This window comes from Apteryx rowi, unplaced genomic scaffold, assembly GCF_003343035.1.
Source record: "Apteryx rowi isolate R43461 unplaced genomic scaffold, aptRow1 scaffold_34, whole genome shotgun sequence".
In the NCBI taxonomy this organism is placed as follows: Eukaryota; Metazoa; Chordata; class Aves; order Apterygiformes; family Apterygidae; genus Apteryx; species Apteryx rowi.
In genome coordinates this window covers 3,273,160-3,290,894 of record NW_020449863.1, presented here as the reverse complement: position 1 = coordinate 3,290,894, position 17,735 = coordinate 3,273,160, and the positions used below count along the sequence as shown (strand labels likewise).

Here is a 17,735-nt window from a genome sequence, read left to right as displayed (position 1 = left end):
CTCTAACCCGATCCTCCTCGACCAAGGGAAAGTCTTCCTTCCTCCAGACTTTCTCTCTTGCCTCCAGGATCTGGGGTTCCTGAGGGCTGGCCTGAGCAGTAAAGACTGAAGCAAAGAAGGCATTCAGTAACTCTGCCTTCTCTGCRTCCTTYGTCACCAGGGCACCCACCCCATTCAGCAAAGGGCCCACGTTTTCCCTAGTCTTCCTCTTGCTACTGATGTATTTGAAGAAGCCCTTCTTGCTGTCCTTGACATCTCTMGCCAGATTTAATTCCAAACGGGCCTTAGCCTTCCTCGTCACATCCCTGCATACTCTGACAACGTTCCTATATTCCTCCCAGATGTTATGTGAAACAAAATCACAACATCGTATACTGTCTGTGAAACTGTCTGCTGATGATATAAAGAAATTCAAAGAGCTAATCAAGAAAAAGAGAATATAGATTAATGTATCATTTTCTATCTTTATGTTGTCCATGGATCACTAGTGTGCAAAGATCAAAATTAAAATCTGATCAATAGGTTGCTATTTGTTCTCAGCAATCTGTGGACCAGAAAGACATGAATTACTCACAGAAATCAGAGCAGTATAATGCAAACATTTCAGTGATGTACCAGGTGTTGCCTGAAAGCACCAACTTTCAGATGAGGCCTACAGCACTTTATCTGAGCTCTAGTGTTTTGAAGATAAATGATCCCATTGCACTTTTGAAAAGAGCACAGGGACAACCCCAGGTTTCTAACTAACATTCACTTTCTTAGCACATAATATAACATGTGGGGCTGTTACTGACTGAAGCTTGGCTGTTAATGTTTGCCTACATAGTCACTATACTTACCAGCACCTAATTCATTTGAAAGTGGTCTTCAGGATTTTGAGAGAGACGTGAAATAAAACTAAATTACATTTTTCCATTCTGTCTCACATATAAATCTCTATAAACATAAACCAATTCTGTGTGTGCAGTTTGCACATAAGCTTTGCTACTGACTTGTTTTAAACAACTTTTTCACATCCTTATTTAGATGCAGTATCATTTCTCCTCTCAATGTTAAAAACATACTGAAAGGGACTGGAAGTTTTGCAAAAATTAAAGCCCTGTATCTAAATAAGTAAGTAAGTTATGCAACACACAGGTGCACAATAAATCCTACTTCTCTTATAGCACTTTCCTGAATGCATGTGTCTGTGCATAAAGCAAAACTCATTCTGGCAGCAGAGCTTTTGATACCAATACATCCCCGTTTATTATCACCAGACCCAAATGTTATTTCTGCAAGCAGCAGTTAACAACCAGTGGCCTAATTCCACTGGAGCCTGTAGGCTGTTCCCCGCAGAATGCAATCTCACATTAGGACTTAAATTATTTTAAGAGTCTGGACAACAAAAAGACCTTGAAAGAAAGATAAGTATGAGCTGAGGAAACTGGGGGTTGCAGTCCAAGTCACTTCCCTCTATTGAGCATGGATTTGGTGAAAACCAGATTTAATATCTGTGTGTGAGAAGAGCTGACAGAGACAGATTCCTCTGAATGCAAAATCAAATGAAGAGGATCATATGCTGAGTTAATAGTTTGCTGGAAAAAATAATATAAATTAATGAGGCCACCAAATGCCTGTGCAAAACTGCAAACTGCAGTAATACACAGAAAGGGGTAAGAGAGACTGCTCTGAGAATAAGAGAGGTGTTTTCCATTTATCCAACCACTTATCATGGGGATGATTTCATTTTGTTATGTTGTTTTCCCTGACCAGACCATTTTTCTCCTGAAAAAAATCCAAATCATGTACATCATATAAATTTGCATAATATACAGAATGATCATTAACTGCAAATCTAAAACTTGTGCAAAATTTTATGGGTCAGTTGCTTTTAACAGTCACACCCATTTTTTTCTAATAGAAATAAAAAACTAATGAAGATAAACATTCAGTACAAATGCAGAACATTGTAAAAGCTCAGACTTTTCCATGTGGGAATATATTAAGCGTGGCATTTCACTGCTCAATTATTATTTTTTTCTGAACAATTGCAGGAGATAGATAAAGATGGGCAGAAATTAATGTTAAATGTATCTGCAGTCTAAAATCTTAGATTATTTTTGGTAGTCATTTCAAGTTTGGGGGATAAAAAAACAAGAAGAGAAATTTATAGTATGTTTATTGATTTTCCTGGGAAAATAGAATATATATGTAGATTATAAAATAAAAATAATAAATTGCAATGTGATTGGTTATAAATCTCTTATCTCAGTGTAGAAATCTGTGGAAATTCCTGATAAATTATTTATAAATGTTGTGAACTTTTCAATAAGATGACTTCCTATGTGAGAAATGTTCAAAGTAACTAAATTCTTAAAGAGATGAAAAAGAACAAAGAGATTCTGTAGAAACAATGGACCAAATATATCTCAAGGATAACCCCACTGAGATCAGTGGAATTACACTAGGGATATACTTGGCCCAATGACTCCAGAAATGATGTTAATGAGGAACCTTAACACTACTGCTAGAGAAATCTCTATTTAAACCATGCTGTGGCAGTTCATGTGAAAAAGTAAATGGGACCTTCACACGAACTGCACAGCATGCGAATGTGAATCAACAGGCTATAATAAATTGATTTGGTTTCCTTCTACCAGACTTAAGCAAATGTATTATATTGTTGCATTGGAGATGTTATAATGAAGGTTATGTCATTATTCCATTATGTTCAAAAAAGCCTGACTGTGTTAAAAAAAAAAAAGGCCTAACAGTGAAAAATATTTCTTAGTTCTTCCAATAAAAAGAATCTCTGGATCAAATTTAATAAGTGATAAATCCCTGTTAAAAATCCTCTGTTTGTCTAAAACTTCATCTGGTAGATGTCAATAAACTTGGGATGAGGAAATATTTTGCACAATGAGGGCCTCATTTTTTCTGAAGGAAAACAAACCTGAATGAATTTCTAACAAACTTTTACTTTCTTATAGAAAGAAACAATGATTTAAAAAGTGTGAAGGGATGTAAGACTTGACATTTCATGACATGATACACCCTTAGACTACTTAAAAACACAGGACTTGAGCTACTAGGGAAAGAAGTGACCTTTTCAACTTAAATTCCTGATTGTAAAAAAAATAAGACAGGCTGAAGATTTTAAGCTTACTCATATATAAAGAAAAAGAGGATAAAATAATCACACACAACAGAAGCTGTAGCTGCCTGGATTCCTCTGGCCTGCCTCAAACTGAAAGTAACTCAACTTTACAGTTGTTATTCCTAGGATACAGTTGGGAACCTGAGGTGCAGAAAGCGGAGGTGGCCAGCCTCACTGAGCCAGCTGGTGGTGTGATCAGGACCACACCGCAACCCTGACGTGCCAGGCAAAGTCCAGCAACAACGTCCCCACCAAGTCTCCTCTGTGAATTATCACTGATCTTTTCTGCTTGAGGCATCAGCCTTCACCAAAGAGAAAAATCTTGTTTCCTAATCTAGTTTCTGTTTTCAGTGAAGTATTCAAACTTTACAAAAAGAGAGCTAAGAACATGTGAAAGAGATTACAAGATGCAGTGCCTGTGCACTGGGCTGAACTCACTGCACTGGACGTGGTGACCCCAGAGGTCTCTTCCAGTCCTCTAGCCCTATAAACAAGAAAACTGTGTTTGATTTCATTCCAGAGATCACTAAAAAAGAAATGTAGCATTTCTTAGATTTCATCTTGCACATTGAAAATGACCATGTCCTGACACTTCAGCTGTTGAAAAGAGCCAGTATTTACTATGTAGCATGAAAAAGACCAGAAGACTAAAATGCATAACAAAGTAAAGCCATGATATGAAACAGATGAACTCATTTAGATAAAATGACAAGACTCAACCTTCATCTGAACTTCACATTGAAACTGGGTTAAAGCTTTCATTGAAGGAAGATAAAAAGTTAGCTAATTTATTTATTTTCCAGTTCTGCTTTTTACTTAAGAGAATGCTATTGAAGGGCTGGCTGAGATTCGGGGGAGAACAGCTCCTGACTTGTATTCCTACAGGCTTCCCAAGTGATATCAAGCGAGTCACTTAGCCTCTCTTGCCTCACTTTCCATTCATATTCTGATACTCCTCCTCCCTCCCCTTTCAGTCTGTTGCATATACTTTAAACACAAAATTTAGAACAAGAACTGCCTTTTATTATGTGATTACACAGTGCCTAAGGTCCTTGTTTCAGCCATTGTGTCCAATGTGTTTGCAGTACAAATGATGATTTTGATGAAAATATTTTTCTCTATACATCCCATAGTGTCACCTAGACAGATAAATGTTTTTGATAAAGATGTATTCTTTGTGTGGTTTCTCTTTGGTTTAACATTCTAAATATAACTTATTTGAATTTAAAAAGAACTAGGAGAAGAGATAAAATGTTGCATAGGATTTTGCCTGTACTGTATGAACCCTATGGCATTACCATGCCTTCAGTTAAAAGTTAGAAGCAAGCAAATGCATTGCCTCCATTTTAATTCAAATGTGATGGTAAGCAATTCTCATTCTGCTATGTGTCATTTTCCTCTATACTGTTACAATAATGCTCTGTATTTTTTCATGAATCCTTTGGTTATAAATATCCCACAAAACATAACGGAAAATATTTTTATAGAAGAAAATGTTATACAACCCAGCATGATCCCACTCCTCATCATTTGTTCTAGGATTATTCAGGAATGTTAATTTCTCTAGCTGGATTTCATAAATAGCTCAAACACCCCCAAATGAACATAAAAATTACTTATGCTTGATGGAAACTGGTTTTGGGTACTTTAATTTCTGTTTCCAAGTTGGTTATTTTGGTCTTGTTTTGATTTGTCACATATGTGATAGAAAGGAGTAGGAGAAACACCTCCTGTATTCCTACAAGTCTTCATATGTGATGCAGTCCTTAATCAAACCCAACAATCTTTACCATAGCTCAAGATATTAGGAAAAGTGAGTTCTTGGAGAACTGTCACTAATAGATTTTTTTTCCAGTAAAGAAATCAATAATTCAAGCCTCTCAGTCTTTTCATTGTGGCCCAAAGGATGTATTTACCTTACCCTACTTTCTATTGACAGTCTCCCATCTCTCAGACATTTAAGAAAACCCACTTATACCTTCTCTTCTTATCTCACCTCACTCAACAGATACTAGTGTGGTCAGCAGATATAAGAAATGGCCTAATAACTTCACTAAGCATTCCAATCAATAGATTCACTATGAGATTTATTATTATTCAACAAAGTTATTTCTATTTCAGGAGTAGAGCAAATCCCAGCAAACATAATGAGTAACAAAACTTAACCCTTTTCCAGATTCCTCATACTAGAAAGAATTAATGCACAAAGTGAGCAAATTACCCAGCACTCTTAAGGGATATTATACTACTAGAATCACATCTCTTCAATACCACTCCCATTCCCTTTTCCTGAACAAGTTGTGAATCATTCTGTAATTTGCTTTTAGCCTGATCTAATAGTAACTGTGTTAATCATTTAAATGGATGCTACATTTCCATGCATTATGCAGCAGTATTTAAAAATGTTCCCATCATCCTAGCAAGGTATACTGCTGAATTTACTTCATGTCGGTCACTATATGGTTAAATACTAATTTGAAAACCTATCCAAAGATGACTGTCAGCTCTCATGCTCTGTCACGTCTTCATTTATATATAGTTATGGACAAATTAGTCTTCACCTATTACAAGTCTTCATCCTACTCAGTTCAAACAGTACATTGAAGTAGATTCAATTTCTACTGTAGCAAGATTAGATAGTTTAATTTCAGTTTCTGCTACATTCTACAGTATGTTTAGTTTGATTTTTATTTCCTGATGGGTCACTGAGTGATGTTGCTCTGAAGATTTACTCATGGAAGAAGAGGCAGTTTTTGACTTTGCGACCATGATTTATAAAAGTAGAGAGCAGCATCCACAAAACAAAAAGAGCTGAGAAAGAGAGAAAGAGAGAAAGAAAAGAGAGAAAGAGAGAGAGAGGAATAAAGAAAGAAAAAAGAGAGAAAGAAAGAGAGAAAGAAAGAAAGAAAAAGAAAGAAAGAAAAAGAGAAAGAAGAAGAGAAAGAAAAAGAAAGGAAGGAAGGAAGAAAGAAAAAAAGAAGCCCCCCCCCACTCAAGCAGTACAGGCTAAAACCAGATCTACTCTGCCAACACTGCAGGTATGGAAGCTGAACAAGGGAGAAAACAGAAAAAATATTGCCTAGTTTATCAGAGAATGGTTGAGGTTGGAAGGACCTCTGGAGATTGTTTGGTCTAACCCTCTGTTCAAAGCAGGGTCAACTACAGCAGGTTGCTCAAGGCCATGTCCAGTTGGGTTTTGAATGTCTCCAAAGGTAGAGACACCACAACTTCTCTGTGCGAGCTATTCCAGTGTTCGATCACCCTCATAGTAAAAAGGTTTTTTCTTATGCTTAAGTGGGATTTCCTGCATTTCAATTTGTGCCCATTGCTTCTTATCCTCTCACTGGGCACCACTGAAAAGTGTCTGGCCCCATCCTCTTTACACCCTCCCTTCAGATATTTATACACATAGATCAGATATCTCCCCAAGCCTTCTCTTCTCCAGGCTGGACAGTCCTAGCTCTCTCAGCCTCTCCTCATATGAGAGATGCTCTGGTCTCTTCATCTTTGTGGCTCTCTGTTGGACTCGCTCCAGTAAGTTCATGTCTCTCTTGTACTGGGGAGCCCAGAACCAGATCCAGGACTCCAGGTGTGGCCTCAGCAGGGCTGAATAGAGGGGAGAGGTCACCTTGCTCGACCTGCTGGCAATGCTCTTCCTAATGCAGCCCAGAGTGCTGTTGGCCTTCTTTGATGCAAGGGCTCACTGCTGGCTTGCGTTCAACTTGTCCACCAGGATCCCCAGGACTTTTGAGCAAAGCTGCTCTCCAGCTAGTCAGCCCCCAGCCTGTACGGGTGCATGGGGTTATTCCTCCTCAGGTGCAGAATTTTGCACCTTCCTTTGCTGAACTTCATGAGGTTCCTCTCTGCCCATTTCTTCAGCCTGTCAAGGTTCCTCTGAACAGCACAGCCATTTGGTGTATCAACCACTCCTCTCAATTTTGTGTCATCTGCAAACTTGCTGAGAGTGGTCTCTGTCCCATCATCCAGGTCATTAATGAAGATGTTAAACAGTATTGGCCCCAGTATCGACCCTGCAGGACACCACTAGTGATTGACCTCCAGCTGGTCATCGTGCTGGTGGTCATAACCCTCTGAGCCTGGAAGTTCAGCCAGTTTTTAATCCACCTCACTGTCCACTTATCTAACCCATACTTCATTAGCTTGTCTATGAGTAAATCATGGGAGACAGTGTTGAAAGCTTTGCTAAAGTAAACAATATACACTGCTGTCCCTCATCCATTATTATGACATTTGTTCCAGGGTTCACTTGATGCTGATGGTTTGTTTCCTTCAGCTGATAAAGAAAATCTTGTGGTATTTGGGAAACTTAGCTGCCCAGCTGACCCCAAAAGGCATTTGGGCTCTCTTCTTCTGCTTTAAGAAGTTATTTCACAATGAATATTCAGAAAATTTAATAGGACAGGTCATTGCAGTTTCAAAGTACTGGAGGTTCTGGACTGTGTAAGGTCTTCGGTCCTACTTCATTTTACCAGACTTAACCAGTGTAATCAAAACAAGATAAAGCTTATGAAATGTGTAGATAAAACTTCACAGTTATCCTTAACTTTCAAAAGTCTAGGTTTGAAATACTGGCACTTCAACATCCATTTTTTAGTTGTAGCACGTATATATTAAGACTAAAAACAACTTCTGTCTTTCTGTTTTCCCAGTCCCATACCTTAAAAACATTTAAATATACTCTCAGTCACAAATTTAGTTAAATATCCAAATACAAAGATGTCAGCCTGAACAATACTTGATCTTTTCCAAAGTGAAGCACTAGAACAGGTTGCCCCAAAACGTTATGGACATTACCTCCTTGGAGGTTTTCAAGACCTGACTGGACAAAACCCCGAACTTGGTCTGAAATCAGCACTGACCCAGCTTTGCACAGGCAGCTCAACTAGATGACCTTTGTTCCAGCCTGAATTAGCCTACAATTCTATGAAGATTGCTTACCCAAATACACATTGTTTATGCATACTGTATTTACAAAAAAATAAAAAGAACCTTGATCTTGAGAGAACGCTAAAGTTGCTTCAGAATTAGGGAATGCTAGAATTAGGTATGCTTGCACAATTCTAATTCAGTCCATATGGTATACCTATTATGATTTTAACTTATTTTTAACTTATTTTTTATCCATTCAATGTACAGAAAGGGCAAACCATACATGTTTGTTTCATCTTCACTGTTGAGTGTGTGGCTCAAGGCCTAAGTTTAATGTTTACTGTTCAAACCCTGCTCTGAAGAAAGACTTCATTTTTTCAGAGACTTTTCAATGTAATTTCTCACAATGGTAAATATCTGTGCCACAAATGTTCACACCTGTGTGAGGCAAGGTAGTATCTCTATTCCCATTTTACAGACAGCGTCTGGGCTGAATTTTGAGAGAACTTTGCATTTAATTGCACTCGAAATGCCCCCACTGACTTTAGTTGCAGCTGCCAGCGCTCAGCACATTTGAAAATCGAGGCCTCTAGGACTCCAGACTGGCTTGTCCAACAGAATTAGCTTAATCATAAAGCACAGTGTTTTTATCTAGTCAGATAACAGTTTGGAACAATGGAAAATCCCATTCAGTGGAATCCTTAAGGTTACAGCTCCTCCAAATAATTGTCCTTCCTTCATTTCTGAAATACTGTATGCAATATGTAGGATGTGGTTAAAAAAAAAGAAAAAAAAAGAAATGCATGTATTTGAGCAAATATCTCACTTGGAATGTGAGGTCTGTGATATGAAAATAAATATGATTTAGGGCTCTGTTGTGGAAAAGTATTTGCTACTCCAACAGTCAAGCCCCACTGTCCTTTCTCACTCAGCTCTTTTGCACAGTGTTAGCTTGATCTTACACTTTCTCTGTGACAAGAGCACAGAATGAAGTGTGAAAAGGCAGATCACTTTCCACTGAAAAGTGCTACCCACAGGAAACAGAATGACACTTCTTCTGTTGCATGTCAGATGATACGTGAGTTGTATGCTATGCCGAAGTCAAAGCTAGTATGGACTTCTTATTAAGCAAGGCTGACTATTGGAAGCACATTTCACCTGCAGTGTAGGCCCTGCATAGGCTCCAGTTAAACTTCCAGAGAGAATCCTGTTGGCTTTAAGCTCTTACAGCCATAAGGGTGAGAGGCTGGTCTGCACCACTGCAGGCTTCACTATGGACCTCCAGCTCATACAGAGGGAATGTGGCTAAATAAAGGGAGATGACTAAAGTAGCTGAAAACGACATTTGCTTCTTCCTAATCTTGAGGCGTTTCAGGGCTTTAATGGCCTCCTAATGCAGCAGCTCTAGAGAGCAGCCTACATTATGGCAGCCTTGTCCCAGCTGCCTGCTACTCAGGCAGTCCCTGGTCTGTCGCACTGCCTCTGCCACATGCTCTGCACCTCCTGGCTCTGCTGGGCCAGACAAATTGTGGCTTTCTGGCCGCATTCAGGCACTTGGCATCCCATCAGTCCAGGCCCATCACCTGAAGTTTGGGGTCAGAAACCCACCCCAAAAGGCTCAGCACCCGTTGTCTGTGAGGCTGCTTCTCTCCTTGCAATAGGCTGTCACAGCTGAAATCAAGAGCAAAGAAGTGCTTCCAGCAAACCTTTCCAGACATGGGATGAGAGGAAGGGGAAAACAGGTTCCACAGTGCTCTCCGGATGGCCTGCCACAGCCAGAATTTCTCTAACTTTCCGGGCACTCAGCAAAGCCTGTCTCTTTCTTCATCCATGCCCTCCCTGTGCAGTCCCTTGACTGAAGTTATGCCAAGGGATCTTATATTAATTTGATAGCCCTTCTGTGTATGTTTAATTTATGAGGCTGATGACCAGAACATGATATGAATACTGACAGACATTGTAATTGTATAAACTTGAAAAAAAAATTAAATAATCATAACAAAACCAATTGTCAAGAATAATAAGTTTTCCTTTTAGTGTAATAATAGTGTCATTAATTATTAAAGAAGAAAAAATAACAATGAATCATCGAGACTAATAGCAAATGAGCCTGGAGACAGCAATTCCTTCTTATATAGGAGTGCCCTCTGCAGTCTAGTTAGTCAGGATTGATGGTGTGCCAGCTCGCACAACACTTGTATCAGAGGAAATCAAGAGTACCTTGGCTAAAACCGGTGCTGTAAGTCTGGATGGGGAGCCATTATGAATAACTTTAACACAGGTTTCAGAGTTGCAGTATGTGATTAGCTAGACTGAATGCTAACTCCTTTTCTCTCATGGACAGCTGGAAGACCTGTACACACTTCAGTGGGGTTTTTTTCAGACGTAAATGTTGTAGCTGAGAAGGAACAACTTTTATCTTTGCTGCTTAAACATGGGACACTTTGTATTTTAAAGCTTAGCAGAGACAGCAAAGTGATCTTCAGGAGTGTTCTTCAAAGGGGACATTGTGTCCTTTCAAGATTTTAAGCTCTAAAGTTGGTCACRTGCTGCCATAATATTTTAATGTCATTCCTAGCTGGCAGGTAGCAACTTGCTTTTCATCAGCGCATTATGTAAGTAACCCAAGCATTAAGATGTGACCTCATTTTTAAACACAAATATTGCTCTATCAACTCTGAATTTTACAGGTACATCATTTCTGTTTTTATGGTGCTTCACAAAAATGCTTATTTTAAAAAAGTAGTGTGTGCAAAAGAATATTTGATTTTGGGGAAAAAAACCTAAGCCTCTAAAAGTTTATACTGCTTCCAATTACTTTTCTTGCTTGACTGTGTGGCAGGGAATACTTCATTATACCAGGTCACCAACTTTGACATCTCTAACCTCACAATAATAGTCCTTTTTGTAATGTACCAAAATTGAAAATCAGTTTAGTTTATGTTCTCACTAGGTTCATGGCTCCGGTGCCTAATATACTGCTGACTTGTATGCCAGCATTACTCCCTAGTGAGGAATATTAAATAGCCACAGCATATATTAGAGGGGGTGAAAAGGTCCAGCTCAAGTCTGCTGTATAGTTCACATTCGTTAGTGCTTTAAAAACTCAGTAAGTTGCATAATGTTTCCACTTATCCGTGAAATTGTGGTATGATTCATATCATAGGCATCTTTAAATGATTTATAGTCCACTATTTAAGTATGTATTCCACATAAATAAATACTTCCTAGGTTTGTATATACAACTTATACAACTTGTGCGAGTCAGTATCATAAAAGAGGCACAATAGTGCCTGACCTTTATTACTATGGCAAGAAGTTCATACATCTAATGAAAAAAAGCCCAAACAGCCAACAGGAATGGTGTAATACAAAACACCTCTGTTTGGGAAAGGCATTTTTGTAGCTTTTTCGAAGAGTGAAAGCTATTTCCCTCCTTTTAAAGTTTCTGTGCTTTCCACTCCCAATATTCTCTGTACCTTCGAAATGGTTCATGGACTTTGTCTTTAAAATTAATGTACATTGGAGATAGAGTTTGGCTGTGGCTAGCTGAGTTGCTCCTTGATGCTGCTTCTTCCTTAGCTCTATTTGTGACAGAAATTGGACTAGAGCCCCAGGCTCTCTGCGGTGACTTAGTTTACTGTTCAGCATACCTAACTTCAGTAGTGTATTGGTTTTTTTTGTATGTAGTAGTTTTGCAAAAGAGAATATATTTATAATTATAGTTTTCTGGAAGCTGAAGGATGTATTTTCCCCCACCATGATATGTCTCCAATATATGGTAAATTATTGCAAGAGAATTGAGGATGCTAAGTTGACAAGAATAAAAGAAAAGCTGCATCCAACACAACGATAGGTGGGCTGAGTCAACAGTCTTCCAAAACAAACCATCTGGCCTGTAACTTTGGATCCTTTCTGAAGTATCCTTTGGGGATCACTTATTCTTCCTGTCAAATTTATGGGAGTGCCAAATGAAGTTTCACTAAAATCCCTTCAGTCCAGAGAATTCAATAGTTATCATGTACTCTGTTTAGCATTTTAACTGGCTTTCTGGAGCAAAGTGGGTCCTTAAACACTCCTTGTCGTATGGTCATGCAGACATAGATCCTGGTGGCAAATCTATGTCTGTACCTAGCCTGCCTCTATGTCTGTACCTAAAATGTGAAATATACAAAATGAAGTACAATGAAGCATGAACCTGATCTCTTATAAAGAATGACAACACAAAGAAATGTTGAACATCAAGTTCTTGCAAGACAAGATTCAGATTCACAGTCTCAGTGTATGCACATTTTTGATGGATCCTCCAGTTATACCATGGAGATTTGCAAATTCTCCATGTAGGTCCAAATGATAAAGCACCACTGCTGTACTGGTACCTGTGGTACTGGTTGTGCTCCACTTTGCACTCTTCTGAACAATACAGAGAGCTACAGACAGCTGATCCTGTGAGGAGTTGCCCACAGGCATGCATAGAGTCCACTGGGCTTTTTTGTCTTGTGTTTTGTCAAGAGCAGGGGAGTTCAGGGCAGGGCTCGTGCCCTGGTGGCACCCTGTCTCCCGCCATCAACACTCTGGAGTGGAGTGGAGCTGCCTGGCATGTGGGGCCAGCAGAGGTCTGTAGTTCTCACAACAGGAGTGGGTGAGACAAGGTTTGTGCTGGAGCAGGAGTCACATGCTGCCAGGGAAGCCTGACCATCTGGGGACAGGAGAGGCAGCTGCGGGGGATAAGGAGAAGAGAGACAGGATCCAGCCTGTTTTTGTCTCCAAGCTCTTCCTCTCCCCCAAATCCTTATGGATACATACAGACATGGATCCAGAATGCCTAACAATACTGACAGTGGTAGTTTCACCATACTTTTGGTTTCAGTATATTGTAAAACACACGCGGTACCTTTCATCCCTAAGGTGGATATGAGTAGTTCTTTTACAGTCATTGGGACTGTTATTGTAAGTAAAATGTGAACTATCAGATCACAACTTTTTAATTAACAGTATATTGTTATAAACTTGGTAGAGGAGTTATAGAATGCAATTGTAAAAGCTGATATATATGTCTCAGATCAGACTTAGTGATCACAACAGAGTCTTCTGGCCTAAATATCTACGAATCTGTAGGAGTCTCAACTTAATAAAAGAATAAGATCTTCTTAGCTCTAATTTCTCTGATTTAATTGATAGGAAAAGTACCAATGCTTAAATAACAGTTACTTTCTGCAAAAAAATTTTGCATACTGTAGTTTTTTTCTTTGCCCCTAGAAGTTTGTTCCTGTTATCTGTTTCCATCTCATCTCTTGTTTCCATAAGGTGGCAAGTAAAGCCACAGACATTCTATACACATTGATTTGTTTTGTCATAATGATGGTGGACATTTTCAGCTTCTCACAAGGGACAAACTTGGGACTGTTTGTTGGAGTTTATTATTTATACAACAAACAATATTCTATCACTGAGACAGACTAATTTATCATATCGATATTATGTTTTGTGTTTCAGATTCTCTATTTACAAAGAAGCTGCATTATGTTCTTGCATTTTGATTCCAGGGTAAATCTGCAGTTTCTTTTTACTGTCTAATTTTTTCCCACCATTAGCTTTTTAAATCTGTTTTCCTTTTCCTCTGTGCCAAATCATCCAAAGGAAGTACAATCTATTAACATGCATGTGGGTCTAAATTCTGCAAAACAAGTTGCCTAATATGTAGACAGACTTTTCAGCTCAAATTCCTGAACTAAATCTCCTCTGTGTCATTGTGTAGGCAAATTCCAAAGTCCTGGAGTATATTCCTTATGCAGCGTCCTGTGCAGATTGTATCGTTCACCACAGCTGGGCCCAACTGCACTTCCCTCACAGACTTGCCTCACAACTTCTCGGTTGATGGCAAGCAGCTCTGGTCTCACCTTTTTCATGGGAAAGTATGTTAGCCTTGAAAAAAAATTCCACCTGGTCTACATATCTTGACTCAATTTTGACTTCCCTACCCACATGTCAGAATAAAACCAGTATCATTTTCTTGGTTTGCAAGGTCAGGGTGCAGTCCTCTCTTTCTCCCTTTCTTCATCTCCAAAAGTTTACATACAAAAAAAACCCCATACAGTCCTACAACAGAAAACCTACATACAATCACAAACAACAAGAAGAAATAATGGACTCTACACAGGTGCAGCAGCCTGCCTATAAGCAATGCCGTAATAGATTAGGATATATGACGCAGTAGCCAGAAAAGTCCAGATAAAACTATAAACAAGCATTCACAATCATTACTGGAAGTTGAGAATCAGGTAGAGAGTATTTGGACAGAAATTACTTCATTGTGAGTAGAAACAGAAAGGAAATATTGCTGAAATGTTGGCTGGTAGCCATTTTAACTTTAAAATGGTTGCAAATACATTTAGATTTTTTTGTTAGGTGAGCCATGTGTAAAGATGGTTCTGTACATTAAGAATGTGTGTTTTTGAGATAGATAAGAGCTCAGTTCTTCATTACCCTCCATAATTTCATCATTACAGCTGCCTTACATGACTTCCCCAGCCTTAACATTGCACTAATCTACCAGTGAAGGAGCCCTCTAGTATGACAGAGCCCCTTGAGCAGTTAGGACATGTGAGGATGTTTTGGGGAGGAATTCAGAAGGGGCCCAACTGGTTCCCAGCAGCCTTGGGCTTTGGGGACCGTGCAAAACAAAGGTCATCAAAAGGCTGCCTATCTGTGCTGGGGCCAAAAGCTCTGCCTGGCTCTAGGGTTGCCTCCTGTATTGCACTATATATAATATGTCCCTTTCCCCACTGTGTTCAGACTCAGGAGTTTTGATCTGCTGAGACGACTGCATGTCACTTTGCAGAGCTCTACAAAGCTCACAGTTTTGTTTTCTTCTATCAGCATCAGGCCCAATATGGAGTTTTCTGAAGGGTGAGGCTAGATCATTCGTTGCAGTGGTCCCTTGGGGTCACCCACAAGAAACTGCAGGGATGGAGAAGGGAGATCAGGGCTGGAGGGAGGGATCAGGGCAGTGCCTGGGTCACTCACAGCATGGGGGCATCGGACCTACACTGTCCACACAGGGGCCAGTTAGAGCTGCGCTTCCAGTAGCTACAAGGAGACTTTTCTGTGATTGGCGCACTCTTTTTTCTGCTGGCTCCTACTTCAAAGGGAGAGGAAGCAAAGCTATGTCCTCTCATCCACCCCTGCCTCTCCGGGTATTAGTGTGCAGACCGGGATCCCCAAAGAGGGCCTTAGAGGGCTATAGCCACTAAGGCACAGTGCTGGTGAGCTGGCTCCCAGCCTGGTTTGGAGAACAGGGTGTGCCCCRGTGCCCTTTTTAGTGCAGGATGGCAAAACACAGCTCCTCGCTTTCAGCCATGCCTAATATGCACAGTCCAGCTCTCTGACTAGTTCACAGAAAGCGTGAATTTTGCCTTCATATTACATTCTTGTAATATGCTCAGTACACTGCAGCTGAATGACACGAGGTCCAAGAAAGGGCAGCCTTCATGTATTTGTTAAAATTATTAATAATGCTAAACTACAAAAAAAGTCCCCTTTCTAAGGATGTGGGTATTCTTGACATTTCTTTAAAGCACACTCCAATACACACTGAACAATGTTCAGAGTCCTGCTGAGGCTCTAGTGACTAAATTATGCTTTATTCTCTTTCTGAACCACCCACATACATATTTTACCAGTTTAAACTTTTTATAGATCCTCTTAAAGACTTTTCTGCTGACTTGTTTTCTTAGCATCACACTTGTTTTGTTTTTCAGGCTTCAGCCCTTGCCCAAGTACAGAGTGCCTTCCTGTGCTTGTGTAATGCCACACAACACAGACTCCTGTACCTCAGTGTGACGTGGAAGTTAGCAGAATTCACAGCAGAGCCAAAAGGAAGAGTTTGGAAAGAGAAACAAGAGAACTTTACATTATATCACACCTTTGCTGGCTCTTCTGAAGAAAATAAATGACATCATTGATTTAGGAGCCTTGGTCCTTGCACGTTAATAAATTACTGCAAATTGACATCAAAGACACTAATGGAATGGTACTCTGTGAGACCTGAAACACTTACAAGCTAAGCCACTTGTCACGAAGCAAAAGTAGTGGACGTACAGCACTAAATGTGCAACTATGTGCAGACACACACCATTGCAATTGCAAAGAATGCACAGACTGCTTACGAATCAAGGCCACGCTCTTTGTGCTGGACTGAATGATTAGATATAGATATAGACATAGATATAGGGAACACCAATGAGCAACATTTGGTTATTTAAAAATGGAAAAATCAGGATGCAAATTCATAGGAAAAGGATGTAGATACAATACAGCACAATTAAAAGGAAACATCTAAAAAGTCACAGCAACTTACCTTTCAAATCAGGAATAAAAAGAACCGCTTTGAGGCCTATTATTTTCAGCTGTGAGACCACAGCTGATTATAATGGGCTCTGTATCACTGAAAGTCTGTACAGTGCTTTGCAAGAAAAAAAAAGTTCAGATTCACGCTAAGCTAATACATTTATTCATCTTCTAGAACTCCTTCCCCAGGTAGAATTCTTTGTTGTATTTGAGTAGTATAACAAATCCCTCAGCATCTCAAAAGTATACTCCCTAGCAAAGCATTGAATTTTAGGACTAATATTGAAACTTGAAATCTTAGGAAGGAAAAAAAACCCTGGACTTCCTCAGCTGATAATTGCCATCTTTTTATATAAGATTCTTGTGCTGAGCTGAAGTGATAATAAAATAACAGGAATGGGTTTACTAAAAAAAGGAAATTACGTTGTCTTAAAGGAAGAAGCTCTGCAGATCTAAAATACAAGAGTGGAATTCTATTTTAAATTGGAAATCATAAACTAATGAGATTTATGTAGAAAAGAGCAACGTGCAAAATGCATGAAGGTTTTCTATTAAGCAAAATTATTTCTGGCAATTGCACCACTTGAGATAACGGAAGATGGAGACATGAGCGAATATCTTGGCATCACTTGGTGTGAGCTTGGAGCTCTGCCTAGCAATGTTTCTCAAATGAATCAAAGCTCATCTGGCATCCTGCTTAATCTTTAGCTAATGCATACATTGGGGCTCAGGCTTCCACTATGTATTATGATGTTATCAGCACACTAATGGCAGTTTCACTTCAATGCAGTGTATAAAGTTGGGAATATTTGGGAAGGTATAGCCACAGGCAGGCTAATGCACATAGCTTCACTGCAAGTAATAGGGTAACACTCATTTATATTGGTCCTAATCATGCAGTAAGAGATCAGAATATATTAACCACATGGGCACAATAGATAAGGCACACTCTACAGATGTGTCCCTAAGAGTGTACACAGCACTCTACAGACTTGTTTTAGTTACAGTTTGCTATATATTAAGCTGAAGAACATGACAGTACATTTTATTGGAGATGAATGTTGAATGGAAGAGATAAATGTCCATTTCTGGTTATGTTTAACTCAGGGTTATAGCTATCTGAAGTCCATCAAGGACTGCACTGGGACAAAGGGAGGCCTGCAGAGCCTATCTTGCTTGTCAAGCATTAGCTGTATGATACTGGACTGAGTATTTCTCCTCATACAGGGGATGGGTCATTTTAGAAAATGGCATTTGTTTATTTTCAGCAAAAAGAAAGACTTGCTACAGGCAACTGAAGGAAGCCGCAATTGCCCTTTTTATTCTTTCTTCTCCCTCAGGGAATATAAGGCAATGA

At 39.4% G+C, this 17,735-nt stretch overlaps 1 long non-coding RNA gene across 1 annotated transcript in view; it reads left to right on the top strand.

The window, feature by feature from the left end:
• Positions 1-15,997, top strand: part of LOC112969217 — a 225,584-nt gene extending 209,587 nt beyond the window's left edge. The window contains exon 4 of the long non-coding RNA XR_003254644.1: positions 15,790-15,997. This is a non-coding gene — a long non-coding RNA (uncharacterized LOC112969217). The remainder of the gene's footprint in view (positions 1-15,789) is intronic.
• Positions 15,998-17,735: the final 1,738 nt, after the last annotated feature.